The sequence below is a fragment of the Lutra lutra genome, chromosome 6 (assembly GCF_902655055.1).
Source record: "Lutra lutra chromosome 6, mLutLut1.2, whole genome shotgun sequence".
In the NCBI taxonomy this organism is placed as follows: domain Eukaryota; kingdom Metazoa; phylum Chordata; class Mammalia; order Carnivora; family Mustelidae; genus Lutra; species Lutra lutra.
This window is the reverse complement of record NC_062283.1, coordinates 130803834-130819165: the sequence shown is the minus strand read 5'-3', so window position 1 is coordinate 130819165 and position 15332 is coordinate 130803834. Positions and strand designations below refer to the sequence as shown.

The following is a 15332-nucleotide window of genomic DNA, read 5'->3' as shown; positions in this document are numbered from 1 at the left end:
TCTGCAGAGGCTCTCCTTGCCTGCAATGGGCAGTGTTTTGTCCTTGGCCAGAAGGTGTTATGTTTCAACTAGGTGTACTCTGGTCTACTTGTTAAATGAGACCTGCTACTACTTCCAGTAGAAATGAAGCCCTGCAGAACTCTCTGGCTGGTGATATGGGCAGGGGTTTCTGCTGGTCTTCTGGGGAAGGGGCCCACCGTGCTGGCACTGAGGCAAACTTGATCAAACAGGGCAGTACCAATGAAATGCGGGGTTGTGGGACTTGGTATAAGCAGGTTAGGCAGCCAGTGTTGGCGCTGTACTGATTATGACAGGTGTGTCTGTGTTTATGCTGGGGGCGGGGGAATGATGCCCGCCTGCTCCTTTGTCCCTAGAGAGGGGTCTCCGTGCCTCTTTCTCTCAGGAAATCACTCCAAGAAGAGCAAATAATCTCCCTTCTGTGTGTCCCAGGCATTTCTCAGATCACTGTTTCCACACTATCTGGCTCCAGCTTGTCTGCCTTCTCTCCAGGGGCAGTGCAGTGACCTCCTGGCTCTAGCCAAGCCAAGCCTGCTGACCTTGAAGACTCCAGGCTTTAGGGATGTGGTGTGGGCAGAGGCCTGTGCTGATCTTCTGGGGGAGAGTCTCACCATTCTAGGACTGAGGGAGGTTTGACTGAGAAGGGCTGTTGCACCAGAGCACAGAGGTGTGGAATTTGTTGCAAGCAAGCTAGGCAGCTAGTGTTGAGGTGAGCTGCCCTCCACAGGTGGCTCTGGGTTTACGCTGATGAGTGGGGAAGGGAAATAGTGCCCACTGGCTCCTCCTCCTTTGTCCCTGGACAGGTATCTCCTGAAGCTACCTCTCAGGGACAGCTCTAGGAAGAGTGAATTATCTCCTCCCTGTGTGTGAACGCTTCACAGGCGTTCCTCAGATGGCTATTTCCACGGGTCTGCCTCTGGGTTGTTTGCCTGCCTTCTTTGCAGGAGCAAGGAAGTGCCCTCAGTGCCCTATCCTAGCCAAGCCCGGCTGACCTTTACAGCTCCAGTTTTGAGCCCTGCTGGATACAAGAACTCAGGAAAACAGCCTTTCCCCTTTTCCTTCCCAGCCAATGGCTTTGGGGAAGTGCTCTTGTGCATTCCCCTCATATTCATTATTTTAAATGAGTCTGGAGAGGAGAAATATGATTATATGAGTACAACTATATTTAAGTTTTTTTTAAAAGAATATAAAGTAATGCCAATCTTCTACAAATATTTTATAAATTAAAACAGAGCATCTAATTGTTATGTGCCCCATTAATTCAACTCAATGCCATGCAATAAGAGCTGATTTCCAAGCGAATTTATCAATTGCTGAATTTAAAATATCTAGACTTATGAACATTTTATCTAATTAGAAAGTTAGAAATTTCCTTATTGAATCTGAATCCAGTAAGTTTCAGACTTTACAATGTCTGTGATTACTTAAATGATTAGACTCCCCATCATCTTTACCTGTAGTTTATCTTAAATATTTAGTTCATGAGAAAATCCTTCTGATTTAATATAGAGTAAATAAAGAAGAACATAAAATTATGTAATTACAGTCCAATTTTTAAAAGGGATAAAGATAAGCATATATAAAAGCTACTAAATATATTAAAATGTTAATAGATGAACAAGAGACCTTCATTTTCTTATTTCAACCTTCCTATACATTCTTTATAATAAATACATATCAGTTTTATAATAACAAACAAGTATTTTCATGCAAATAGTTTCCTTTTTTTTTTTTTAAATTATTTATTTTTCAGAGAGAGAGGGAGAGAGAGCAAGCACAGGCAGACAGAATGGCAGGCAGAGGCAGAGGGAGAAGCAGGCTCCCCGCCAAGCAAGGAGCCCGATGTGGGACTCGATCCCAGGACGCTGGGATCATGACCTGAGCCGAAGGCAGCTGCCCAACCAACTGAGCCACCCAGGCGTCCCGCAAATAGTTTCCTCTTAACTAGATTTCTGCAGAGGAAGAAAATAGCTGAAGATGTACAATATTGATAATTTATATGGATATGTGTTGGGGCACTTACATCTCATTTTTAGGGGTCTTATGTCTCCTATATCAATAGAAACTCAGGGAGGGCAATTATGTTTATTTCTTTTGTAAGTCCCTGCAGTCCAAACTGCTGTGTTCTGCAAAGGGGCATTGTATCCTCAGGGCCTAATCAAAGAAAAAAAAAATTGTAAAATGAATCCCCTGAAACTAATTTGTTAGATCAGCAACTTTTCCCTACTACTCTATGCTAATATTTGTTATGGTTAAATCCAACAATTTATAAATACTGTCTTAAGTTGTAAAAATAGTCACATACTGTACCTTGGTATGTATTTTGCATACAATGTTTTATTATAATATCATTTCACTTAAGTAAACAAATATAAATCTTAGGATTTTAAATTATTACTGGTAATATTTTTTCAGAAAGTTCTAACTTTCTTTTAAATCAGCTATTTTGAAAGAGTTTCATCATTCTTACAATGTTCATTATATTTATCTGTTGAGCTTAAATCTGTTTCTAACCATTTTTCCTTAGAAAGGTTGATGGCAATGTTAGTAAATGTATAAAGAACTTAGAAATTTGAGTCAACAAATAATGAATTTTAAAGTTAACAGTGCTCATATTAGTTGTCACAAATTCACTTTGTTAGCCTATTACAATCTGCTCCCTACCCTCCCCTCCACCCCGGCCAATATCCACGTACACAAATTGGGCACATTCAATGGCCAGAATTAATTACAGGAGTGCACTGATTACTCAGGCTGCCCAAGGTGGGTGAGCTGTTGGACAATTATAAATAATGAAAGCTCATCTAAGTAATTGCCAAAATTAATTTCAACTGGTTTTAAAAGAAATATTTCTAAAATCTTTAAGCTACTTTCCTTCCTTTTAGGCCAAGTATACTCTACAATTTGATCTTTGGGATGACTTAGGATATTATCATAGCTTTTTTTTTTTTTTTTTTAAGATTTTATTTATTTATTTGACAGAGAGAAATCACAAGTAGGCAGAGAGGCAGGCAGAGAGAGAGGAGGAAGCAGGCTCCCCACTGAGCAGAAAGCCCGATGTGGGGCTTGAACCCAGGACCTGGGATCATGACCTGAGCCGAAGGCAGCAGCTTAACCCACTGAGCCACCCAGGCGCCCCTTATCATAGCTTTTTAATTATATACTATGATACTTGGAGAACCACACTGATACTTCTTGGACTGTCTGTCCCTTCACTGGAAAGCTCCAGACTTAGATTTTGTTTTCTGTCTTTTCACCTCTTGCTATTTCCTGCTTTCCAGTCTGCTTATGAGCATCTGTTTACTTGTCTCTAATAGAGTATCCCTCCTCTTTTGGGTTTCTTAATCTATAGCAAATAAGAAAGAACAAAACAATGAAGTCTCATTCTCTGGCCATTCAGAGACGAAAAATACATATGAAAAATACTGGTAGTCCTTAAAGCATTCAGAGTTTAATTATACCACAAAAGGGTGCTATGGGAACCCAGAGGATCATCATAAGAGAATGTGGGAATTTCAGAATGGCTTCCTGGAGGAGGTAGTTCTTTTTTTTTTTTTTTTTTTAAGATTTATTTATTCACTTGAGAGAGAGAGAGTATGCAAGTGGTGGTAGGGGGGAGGGCAGAGGGAGAGAGAGTTAGAATCCTCAAACAGACTGAGCACAGAGCCCAACTAGGGGTTTGATCCCAGGATCATGACCAGAGCCAAAATCAAGAGCTGGTCCCTTAACCGACTGAGCCGCCCAAGTGCACTGAGGAGGTAGCTCTTTATGACAGATGAATGAATAGGACCTGATAGGCAAAAGACAGTAAGAGAATGGGTGGTGGAGAAGATCAAGTGTACAGTCAAAGGAAACAGCATGGTAATAATAAAAACAATACTTTATATTTATTGAATGCTTATGTAAATTAACTTAGTAAAATCCTCATAACGTATCTATGAGGCACGACTATTCCCATTTTAAAGATTAGGAAACTGGCACAGAAAAAGTGTTTTGCCCAAGTTCACACAACTAGTTAAGCTGCAAAGTCAGGATTTGGACTTAAGCAGTCTGGCTCTAGAGCTCACACTATTGACTCCCATGCTATACTGCTTATTTATGCAAAGTTATGAAAGCAAGAGAGAATCTACTACAAGTAATATATAAAGTGGGAAGATGATAAATGAGTGTTGCAGAACAAGGAGGCAAAAACTAGCTCGAAGAGTTGTATGCCAGGCACACGTGTTTGGATTTTACCATGTTTATCAAACCAGCAGACCAAATGGCAGGATCTGATTGCCTTTGATAAAGATTTCTGTGAGCTCTGAATGAAGAAAAACAACCAGAGGCTAGAAGTCCATTTAGGAGGCTATTCCAAAATTCTGTGAGAGGGGTTAGAGACCTAAACCAAAGCAACAGAAGTGGGAATAGAAAGGAGGGGACAAGGGGCACCTGGGCTTGGTCAGTTAAGTGTCCGACTCTTAATTTCAGCTCAGGTCATGATCTCAGGGTTGTGAGATTGAGGCCCGCCCCCCCCTTCGGTTCTGTGTTGGGTGTAGAGCCTGCCTGAGACTCCCTCCCTCTCCCTCTGCCCCTCCCCACCCCCACTGTGCAAGAATGCGCTCTCTCTCTCTCGAAAGAAAGAAAGAAAGAAAAGGAAAGAAAGAAAGGAAAGGAAAGAAAGAAAGGAAAGGAAAAAAACAAAGAAATAAAGGAGAGGACAAATTAGAGATAAATATGATATTGAATTCATAAAATGTATGACCCAAATGAGGAAAATCAGTGATAGGGAGAAATTAAAACTGTAGTCAAAGGAGAAAACAGATGGAGGGTGGTAGAGGTGTATAAAAGGTTCATTTTAGACATGTTTGAGGTGCTTTTGGAACAATAACAACATAAAAACAGCCAACACTTACACTGAACTTCTCATGTGCCAGACTCTGGTCAAAGAACTTTGTATGTGTGAATCCACTGAATTATCAAGGCGACCCTCTGAGGTATTCAAATTTCATTTTACATGAGGCACCTGAGAAGCTAACTCTGCCCAAGGTCACACAACTATTAAGTGGCTGAGCTGGGACTTGAACCAAGGCAGCCTGGGTCAGAGAGTATTTTGCCTTTAATAGAGCCATGTCAGTTGTAGAGATGGATTTGGCATCCAAAAAAAATGGCTTAGACTAAACATAAAAATTTAGAAGTCATCAATAAATAGAGATGCAGCTGAAACTGTGAGTATTCACTTAGATATAGAGAATGCAGTTAGTTTTTCTCTAAGTGTGGATACCTTGAGGGTATTTGTCAAAAGTGCAGATGAGAGGGCATCACCCAGGTCCACAGAAACAACCTCTGGGCCCGGAAATAGTTTTCACTCCCCAGTTGATTCTTATGCACATTCAAGTTTGAAGATCATGATGAGGAACGAACAAAAAAATGTGTGTAACAATGACATTGTGTCTTAGAAGTGTGTCTACCATAAAAATAAACAAGTGTCAAAGAAGGGTGCTTAAGTAAAGGCCTAACCAAGTGTCTTGATGGGTTTTTTCTCAAATCTAAGCCACCATCTACTATAAGATGCATTGTTTTTTCGTGTACCACAAGAAAAAAACCCAGAGACTTCTCAAATAAAGCTGAAACAAAAGAAAGGCTACAAATGAAGAGAAGGATAAATGGAAAATAAATCCACCATTCAGAAAGAAACATTAAGGATATTTGAAAATCTCTACCTTTCAAGTACTAGGCACCAAGTAGAGGGAATAGTAACTCAAAGACAGTTCTTACACTGCTTTATACTCTGAATTCATACTACCAGTGAGATTAAAAACAAACTCTTAAACAGAGAATTTAATTTAAAATGGTCCCAGGTTGGCAGTCATGCAAACGACTGATAGAGGAAAATGCAAAACCTCTCTGAAGTAATCCTACTTTAATTCAGGCCAATAACAATTATAAGACATATCATTATTTTAGAACTTTTCTTAAATCTGAAAAAAAGTCTTAGAATCACCGAAACACAATAATGGAAAGTCCAGCAAGCTATTCTGAATTCCAGAAACTGGGATGGAGAGGCCAATTTCTGGTTCTCAAATGTACTCCATACATAATTTCATATGGGTATTGATTTATTTTTAGTGGTAAGAACTATAAAAGGTTATTAAAAATTATAAAAATCCTTTCCCTTCCCACATTTAACAATGTTTTATAATTCCGCCAAATATAAAAATCTCACCCATAAAAAAATTATAAAATAAACTAAACAACCAACAAGTGAGATCAGACCACTGCTACCCCAACCTCATGTAAATGCTTTAATATTCTCTGGGACTCTGAGAACTAGATTGCCAGGCTCCCCACAGGCCCTGGTAACTGTCCAGACACAACAGGAAAAAGAGCAAACTTTGCTCCTGCCAAGGATGATGATTTATAGTCCCAGTCCAATACTCAGTATTTCATCTTTTACTCACAGGCCACAAACACACTAAATAAATACTTGCATTACATCCAGAGCATTCTGGCCCTTTTTAAGAAAATTAATCCCTTTTTAACAATGCCACCATAAAAAAAAATTCCTTTAGCATTTTTATAATTTTCCAGAAAAGCTGAGTATTCCTAGTTCAGGCATGCATTTTCCATCTTTTCTAAGGATAGGATAAACCCTGCATAAATTATAAGCCATAGCTGTTCTGGCATCTTATAAAACTGCAATTTCACTATATAACAAGCATATCATCATTAGAAGACTAAAATGGCGGGGTGCCTGGGTGGCTCAGTGGGTTGGGACTCTGCCTTCGGCTCGGGTCATGATCTCAGTGTCCTGGGATTGAGCCCCACATTGGGCTCTCTGCTCGGCAGAGAGCCTGCTTCCCCCTCTTTCTGCCTGCCTCTCTACCTGCTTGTGATCTCTCTCTCTGTCAAATGAATAAATAAAATCTTAAAAAAAAAAGACTAAAATGACTTTAGAATGATAATAAGCACCAACTGATCATTGTGAGGAGTTCCCTCATTAAAAAAAATTTTTTTTTTTTACAAAGAAACCACTTATTCAACCAACCACTGCTAGCTTTTCCCTGCTTTTGGTGGGTAAAGGTCCTCAAAGTCCCTCTCACGGCACAGTCCTGTCTAAAGTAACTAATACAACAATTCAAATCTGATTCCCACTCTTGTCACGCCCTGCCAGAGCATCTCTTTCACTCAGGAAAACTGTTTCCTACCCCAAGAGCAAATGTGTACTTGTATCTGTGATATAGGGATTTTCTAAGACTGTGGAAAATGAAGTATCTCACATCCTTATCTATTATTTAATATTCACTCTTCCATAGAAATAAGGAAATACTGTTTTTATACTGCCACTGCTGTTCTAAGCATGTTATAAAAATAGTTTCTAGGTGGATCTATGGAAAATCCACTCTGTCACTGTCAACCTACTCAGCAGTAACTTTTTAGATGAAATTACATAGCATGTACTATGTACTATGTAGTATTTAATTTAAAAATTTTAAGTGACCTATAATCCCACTATACAGAAATCCCTATCAACATGTTTTTTTTACTAAATAGTAATGTATCAGGTAACAAAACTTAAGCAGCACTAAAGTGCACAAAATAAAAAGTAAAATATTTCTTACTCCTAGACCACTGATTCCCAACCATGTCCACAGCTTTCCCCTCTCTGAAGATAACCATCAACAGTGTCTTGAGATCAGAAAGATTCATCAGATTCATCAGATTCTAGAAACATGGTAATCTATTTGATTACAGCACGACGGTTCATTCTTTACCATTACATCCCTTTAAGCTGTTGATAGCCTCTTGGGTTTAGTGACCAGAGACTAACTCTTTCCTTAGGCATTTCCCCCTCCATTTCTCTAGATTTGAGGACAAGACTGCATCTGCATGGTTTCACTAAGGAATATGATGTAATGGAAAGGGCTCTGGATAAAATCAGAAGACCTAGGGTTTTTTTCCTCCCCTAATACTTACACGGCATGTAATCTTAGTTATATCACTTCCTTTCTCTTAGTTTTGAAAAATATTAAGTATTATATAAATATACAGTGGTGGAAGTAGCAATGATAGTAAACTCTTTGTTATTCTTTCCTTGGAGTTTCAGTTTCCTTACAACTTGTCCTTACAAATACTAATCTCTGAGCCCTTTCCTGGTTCCCTGTGGCTGGGCTAACTAACTCTCCTCTTGCATATTTATATGCTTAATATATTTTATTAAAATATTCTGGGATACCTGGGTGGCTCAGTCGGTTAAGCGTCTGCCTTTGGCTCAGGTCATGATCCCAGGGTCCTAGGATCGAGTGATGATCCCTGCTCAGCATGAGGCCTGCTTCTCACTCTGCCTGCTGTTCCCCTTGCTTGTGCTCTCTCTCACCCACTCTCTCTGTGGCAGATAAATAAATAAAATCAATAAAAAAAAAAAGAAATATTCTATTCATGTCCTTCCCTTAAACAGCAAGCCTTAAAAACCGGAATCCAGCTTCATTCATATTTGTAATCTTAGCACTTAATTCAATAGTTAATAAATGCTTGGTAAACTGAAATGAATTAAAAGCCATGTAGGAAAAAAAAAAAAAAAGCCATGCAGAGTTCCAAGATAAATCTTACTAACAAGTCACCTCAATAGAAAGTAAAAGGAAGAGGTCTATGCCATTCAGATAAAAGAGAGTTCCAATCACTAACAGTAGTGTATGAGTTATTCTGTCAAAAAGCAACACAAATACCTAGGTTTGTCATAGCATTGCTCTCCTTGGTATTCAGAACTCCGTATTCATAATTCCAATTCTTACACCTACTAGCAAGCTGCAGTATCTTAAGCACACCAACTTCTGATTCATATATCTGAAGTGAACAACTGTTCACAAAAGGGCTGATGTAATCTATTGATGGACAGAGTTGTTGACAAGCTGATCTGTAAAGAGATACCACTAAGTCCTTATTTATTTATTTTCCCCCTAAACCAGACTTGTTGGCACAGCTGCTAGGGTCTTAACATGAGAAACAGCATATGTTATTGAACTGCATGGAAGGCAAAAGGGCAAAATCTAATTTTCCTGCCTAGCTGAGGCAGAAGCTTAATTAAGATAATCAAAATACATTTTACTTAAAATGTACCTTTGAAAATTTGTATTAGCTTCCTCTTAAATATTCTAGTTCTTCAGCAGTTTTCAATGTGCATACTTTACTTTTAGCTGACTATGCCAAATGCTGAAAGTGCTGAGGACCTTCCAATGTACCCCAACAGCCAAAATACAGGAGGCATAGAAGAGACCTTATGATGACTAAGCATGAGATCTTTATTGCTTCTAAGAATTTCTCTTGCATCCAAACAGAGGTTGCCTATGACTGTGTCTACATAATTTGCTTCATATAATAATGAGGTGACTTTTCAGGAAAGCTAATGTTAGGAATTGGCATAATTTTCAGTTTTCATTCCATTTCAATTCCAATGGTATTTGCTGAGTGTCTAACGTGTCAGATATCTTGCTAAGAGATGGAGGTGGAGAGGAAGAGGTTATAGTCTCAGGTGAAATAAATGAAATGCCTAAACAACTCAGGGTTTTGAACTTGTTTTGAACTAGTACAAATTTGGTGCCTTGCAAAAAGTAGAGGGTTGACTTCATCATGCTGATTTCATCATGACAGTTCGCCAAGTTTGCCAGTCTAGTCCAGACCAATCCTGGCTAAGAAATATATCTGCCTTTAATATGACCAACTTTCATCCTTTAGTTAAAAGCTTCCTATCAGCTGCAAATTCCAGCCTATCAGGAGACAGAGGAGAGGGGCACCTGGGTGGCTCAGTCTGTTAAATATCTGATTCTGGATTTTGGCTAGGTCATGACCCCAGGGTCTTCAGATCAAGCCCCATATCAAGCCCCATATCAAGCCAGAATTGTGCTCCACAACCAGCATGGAACCTGCTTAAGATTCTCTTTCCCTCTTCCTCTCCCCCCTCCTCCCTTTCTCTCTTAAAAAAAGTCTCTGAAATGCTTAAAAGGGAGAAAATGACATCCTTTTTTGACTAAAGTTTATACAAATACAGATAAAGCTGCTAAACTCAATTCTTTAAAATGTATATAGTCTTATATAGTATATTCTTTGCAACTATACTAAAAAGGCAAAATCTAAAATTATCAACTAATACTTGAAAAGTATTATAATTTACAAAGCCTTTATACATCAAATTTTAACTTAGCCTTACAAAGTGGCATAATATCATTATAGTCACTTTTGAACACACGAGGAAACCAAGGCAAAAAGATGAAGCAACTTGCTTAGCCTCACAGGTGTAATAAGTGGCAGAACCAGAATTCAAATTTGGGTTTCCAGACTCTAAATATGGTGCCCTTTTTGTTTCTGCACTGCTTTACATAAATTGTAGTTAATCCAGTTTTTCCCTATATTGGCCTCAGGAAAAAACAAACTAACAGATTAATTTTCCTAGTGCTATTTAAGCCAAAATTAAAGCAAGCTTGCATTCCCTTAAGTGTACACACAGACAGTGAGTAGACCAACCAACACAGCTGCTGACAACAGACAGATGCCAACTTAAGGTTAACAGTTTTCCCCTGTATAAATCGAGAAACATGTTTGGCTGAGTATAATTCAATTTGTAAAATTTCCAAAGCAAACAAACATTACAACTATCAGAATTGTTTTCCCTTGAAATAGAACTCCCGTGGCGAGAACAACTGAGAAAAACATAAAACATCTTTAAAACAAACTCTATTCTCTTCTTTTAAAAAAAAATACACATACATACCCCCAAATAAGTATTTCTTTCCATTTCTCCCTCCTATCCACTAATCCCTCAACTGCTTCTGACAATGAAAGAATAAAAAATTAGCAATATCTTTTGAAGTTGGTAATTCATAACTCTTCCAAAGCCATCCACTATCTTTAATTTAAAATTATCTTTAATATATTAGAGTTTCTGTGATTTGATTTTAGTTGCCTTAACAAACATAATTTTATTTTAGCAATGTCTGCACATATCTGTCTTCCTCTATAATCCCTCAAGAGCAAGGGACCATATCTTATTCATTATTCTGTTATCCACTGGACTTACTATAGGGTAGTCATTTAATAAGCATTTGTTGTCCTCAAATCAATAAATGCAGTAGAAATAAGTAAATACATTGGAGACTAACAGTTAACAAACATTTATTTACAAATGAATGCATATATTTTACTTCTATGAAATCAGGATTCACCTTTATTTTTTTTTAAAGATTTAATTTATTTATTTGAGAGAGAGAGCACAGAAGGAGGGGGAAAAGGAGAAGCAGTCTCCCTGCTGAGCAGAGAGCCCAATGTGGGGATCGATTCCAGGACCCTGAGATCATGACCTGAGCGGAAGGCGAACACTTAACTGACTGAGCCACCCAGGCACCCTGAGGATTCACATTTAAATTATATTTGGCAACATGTTTTTTTTTTCCACTGTGGGACATAAAGTAATGCTGTGCCTTATAATCTTTGGCATCTTGGATTCAATGAATAAAGTCTTTATAAAATATATACATTAAGAACATTCTTTTTGGGGCACCTGGGTGGCTCAGTGGGTTAAGCCTCTGCCTTCGGCTCAGGTCATGATCCCAGAGTCCTGGGATTGAGCCCCGCATCGGGCTTTCTGCTCAGCAAGAAGCCTGCTTCCCCCCTCTCTCTGCCTGCATCTCTGCTTACCTGTGATCTCTTTCTGTGTTAAATAAATAAATAAAATCTTTAAAAAAGAAAAAAAAAGAACATTCTTTTCATGCAATTGAGTAAGTAAATGCAAAGTGCTGATCATGGATCTCTAAATTACATAAAGATGTAAGGGGGTGTGCCTTACAGATGTTTTCCCTGCTCTACCAAATCAATGAGTTAGGGAAAAAAAAAAATCAGCAAGTTAGGTCTTCGAGAGCCAGAACTTTATTTTATTCATCTTTGTACTTCTAGTATGTGCTCTCTAGGGGCACAATAAAGATGAGCTAAATGAATAAAAACATCTGGTCTGGGGAAAAGAATGACTGGGGGAGATGGAATGATCAATGCTGTAAAGGAAAAAAACAAATTATAAAGACAACTAGGCTTAAAGAAACAAAAAGAAACATACTTACTTTAATATTTAAAGATCATGATCTACCATTCACTAAGGATTCATACTATTAAACAGTATTTACCAAAATACTAGCTTCATAGGATATTAATCGAAGTTACTCCCTAAATTAAATAAATTTCCAGCAAATAACCTTGTTGAAATGGGTAAGACAAAATTAATCAACTTCTTCACCTGCAAGTTTAAAAAAATTCTTTAATATTAATCCAGATTTTAATTTTTAATATTCCACTTTATTATCTTTAACATTCTACTATCATTGTGAATTTCCAAAAGAGGGATAAAGCATGCATTTCCCAAACTTATTTGCAACAGAAACCTTTTTGGGGTATCCTTTTGAGAAATGAGCATTCCACAGAACGGACTTTAGGTAATATCTATATACAGAATCTTCAAAGTAGCTCTACACAGAAGACAACTATCAAAATATTACGATACGTAACTGGTAACATGAAATAACAAGTGATAACAGAAAAAACAAATAGCAAATTGTCCAAAACATCCTGTTGCATATATAGAAATTCCTATTTCCAGAATAGGAGGGTAAAGGAAGAAAAAGAAACTTCCTTCTTAAAAAAGTTAAAAATTGTAATGATCTTATATTTAAGCTCACTTGATTTAGTAAATAACCACTCTGGTATATCTAATTAAATGGCACCAAAAAACTGTAGTATACTTTCAAAAGTACCTGACAGAATCATAATGTAGCCAAATTATTGGGACAATACTACATTATCTCATTAACACAACTCAAGAAACAAGGAGGGTTTATAGAAAAGAGTACAATCGAGCAACAGAATTCAAACAATTGGTGTGAAAGTACTTTGGAGGAAGAAGTAGAATTTGTCTCATATATTCTAAATGAATAGAGTCTAAAAAAAAGAATATCACACAATAAGATCTCACAGCCATCATCTGTGCCCTTTTGAACAGAGGAATATAAGGAAATATAATTAGGTTCAAACAAAATGAGAAAAATGAGGAACATTAAATTCTTAGCCTTTATACACCCTGGGGCCAGAGATTCCTCCCTCCACTACTACTTACTGGTGGGCATTATATTTGGATTCACCAGTGCAGTGGTGATAAGACTAGTTCAAACTAGTTCTGTGACCTTATCCTAATTAGTACCTAAACCCCCTCCCAACTTTATATATAAAATAAAAGGGTTGATTTAAGTCATCTTGAAGTTTTCATCCATTTTTAAAATTCTACTAAAAGAGAGGCAAATTTACTTGCATGTTGAACTTTTATTTAAACTTCTATTGAAGCCATATTTTTGAGCTCTAAAACAATTAAAATTTTGTCTTTGCAGTGAATACCCCTATAAATACCTTGGTAATCTTATCTAGACAACCATTAAGATTTTAAACATTTAAAGAATACATAGTTTTAATTATTTCAACAAGTATTTGTTTACAACACCCTCCTTCTAGAAAGACTTTTAAATGACTCATAAAATTACATACAAAAAAGGAAGGTAAGGGCACCTGGGTGGCTCAATCCTTAAGCGTCAGCCTTCAACTCAGGTCATGATCCCAGGGTCCTGGGATGGAGCCCCACATCCGGCTTCCTGCTAGGTGGGAAGCCTGCTTTCCCTCTCCTACTCCCCTTGCTTGTGTTCCCACTCTCCCTGTCTCTCCGTCGTCAAATAAATAAATAAAATCTTTAAAAAAAAAAAGTAGGTAAAATAAAATACGAAAAATTCTGAAAAAATGTTGAATTAATATGAAAGAGAAAAGTCACCTCCAATCTAAATACAGAAATACCGGATAATATGTAACATTTGCAAGTAAACAGCCAAGCTCAAATGCAAGAAAAAGAAATGGTTAAGTGCCAAAAACAGAACAGTTAAGCCATACTGGTGAAAGGGTGCTAGGTTTTTAAAAATGTTTAAAATGATTTCTAAAATCAGGCTTATTAAATGTATAAGTCTAATGTATTAAATTGACAAAAGCTGCTTACTTAGAAAGATGTTACTTTTGGAAATGAAGATCTGCCTTGATAGTTGTTTAAAGTATTTGAGAAAATATGATAGGCTAAATAAAATGCAGTTTGAAATACCTAGGGTACCTAAATTTATAAGTGCTATTCATGTTTAAGGAAGACTTAATCTACTAGGTTTACCAGTTAACTAAGCATTAATCAAAGAAAAAGCCAAAGTCCTAATTCCAGGCAAAGACTACTAGATCTAAAATATGATCTCGTAAAATTTTTAAGTTAAATTCAAATGCTTAGGAAAAACATTTTGAAAATTACAACTTTAATAAACTTTCATAAATTTAAGAAATAAATTAATAAAACATTTTAAAATTACAATTAGTTAAAACAAACTAAAAGTATTACTTTTCAAGACCAAATGTGTACCTCAGATACTAAAAACAACACTTTGACAAGGATTCCCACTATTAGTGGTAGTATTCAACATTGAGCTGGAGAGTACACCAAAGGATAAATAAAACAGAAAAAGAAACTAAGATGGATAAGAATTCAAAAGGAAAAAAAAATTGTTATTTGTAGGCAATACGATTATTTACATAGAAAAGTCAAGATAATTTGTATATGCATGGTTGCCTGGCTCAGTGCTAAGAGCATATGACTCTCCAACTCAGGGTCACGAGTTCAAGCCCCACACTGGGTGTACAGCTTACTTTAACCATCATCATCATCTGGATAATCTATGTGGAAACTGTTATTTTAATATATATATATATAATACATATATATTTTTTTCAGACAATAGTAAAAAATCATAAGAATCATAGGGGTAAAGCCAAATAAAATTTGTAAAATCTTTGTGAACAAGATTTGTTAAAAGAAGGGACTATTCTTCTAACTATCAAGATTTATTATAGGGGTAGGGGCGCCTGAGTGCCTCAGTTGTTAAGCATCTGCCTTCGGTTCAGGTCATAATCCCAGGGTCCTGGGATCGAGCCCCGCATCAGGCTCCCTGATCAGTGGGAGGCCTGCTTCTCCCTCTCCCACTCCTCCTGCCTGTGTTCCCTCTCTTGCTCTTTCTCTCTCAAATAAATAAAATCTTAAAAAAAAAAAAAAGATTCATTATAGAGTGTTAGTAATTAAAATAGTGGTATTGGCACAAGGTGAGAAAAAGAGACCAATGGAACAAAACAGAGTCCAGAAATAGACTCTGGTATTTATGGGAATTTGGTATATGAAAATGAGGGCATTTTCTTAGGAAAAGGATTACTATTCACAATTTGTGCCAGGATAA

The 15332-nt window shown here is 37.1% G+C and overlaps 1 protein-coding gene across 12 annotated transcripts in view; it reads right to left on the bottom strand.

The window, feature by feature from the left end:
• Positions 1-15332, bottom strand: part of CEP57L1 (centrosomal protein 57 like 1) — a 71248-nt gene that overhangs the window by 39142 nt on the left and 16774 nt on the right. For 2 of the 12 annotated variants that reach the window (XM_047733498.1, XM_047733503.1), the window contains exons 2-3: positions 3276-3364; positions 2042-2172 (exon numbers count right to left, since the gene is read on the bottom strand). The exons of 8 other annotated variants lie outside the window; for them this stretch is intronic. The gene's annotated coding sequence lies outside the window, so the exon portion shown is untranslated. The remainder of the gene's footprint in view (positions 1-2041; positions 2173-3275; positions 3365-15332) is intronic. 2 more of the 12 variants (XM_047733500.1, XM_047733501.1) reach the window with 1 other exon arrangement.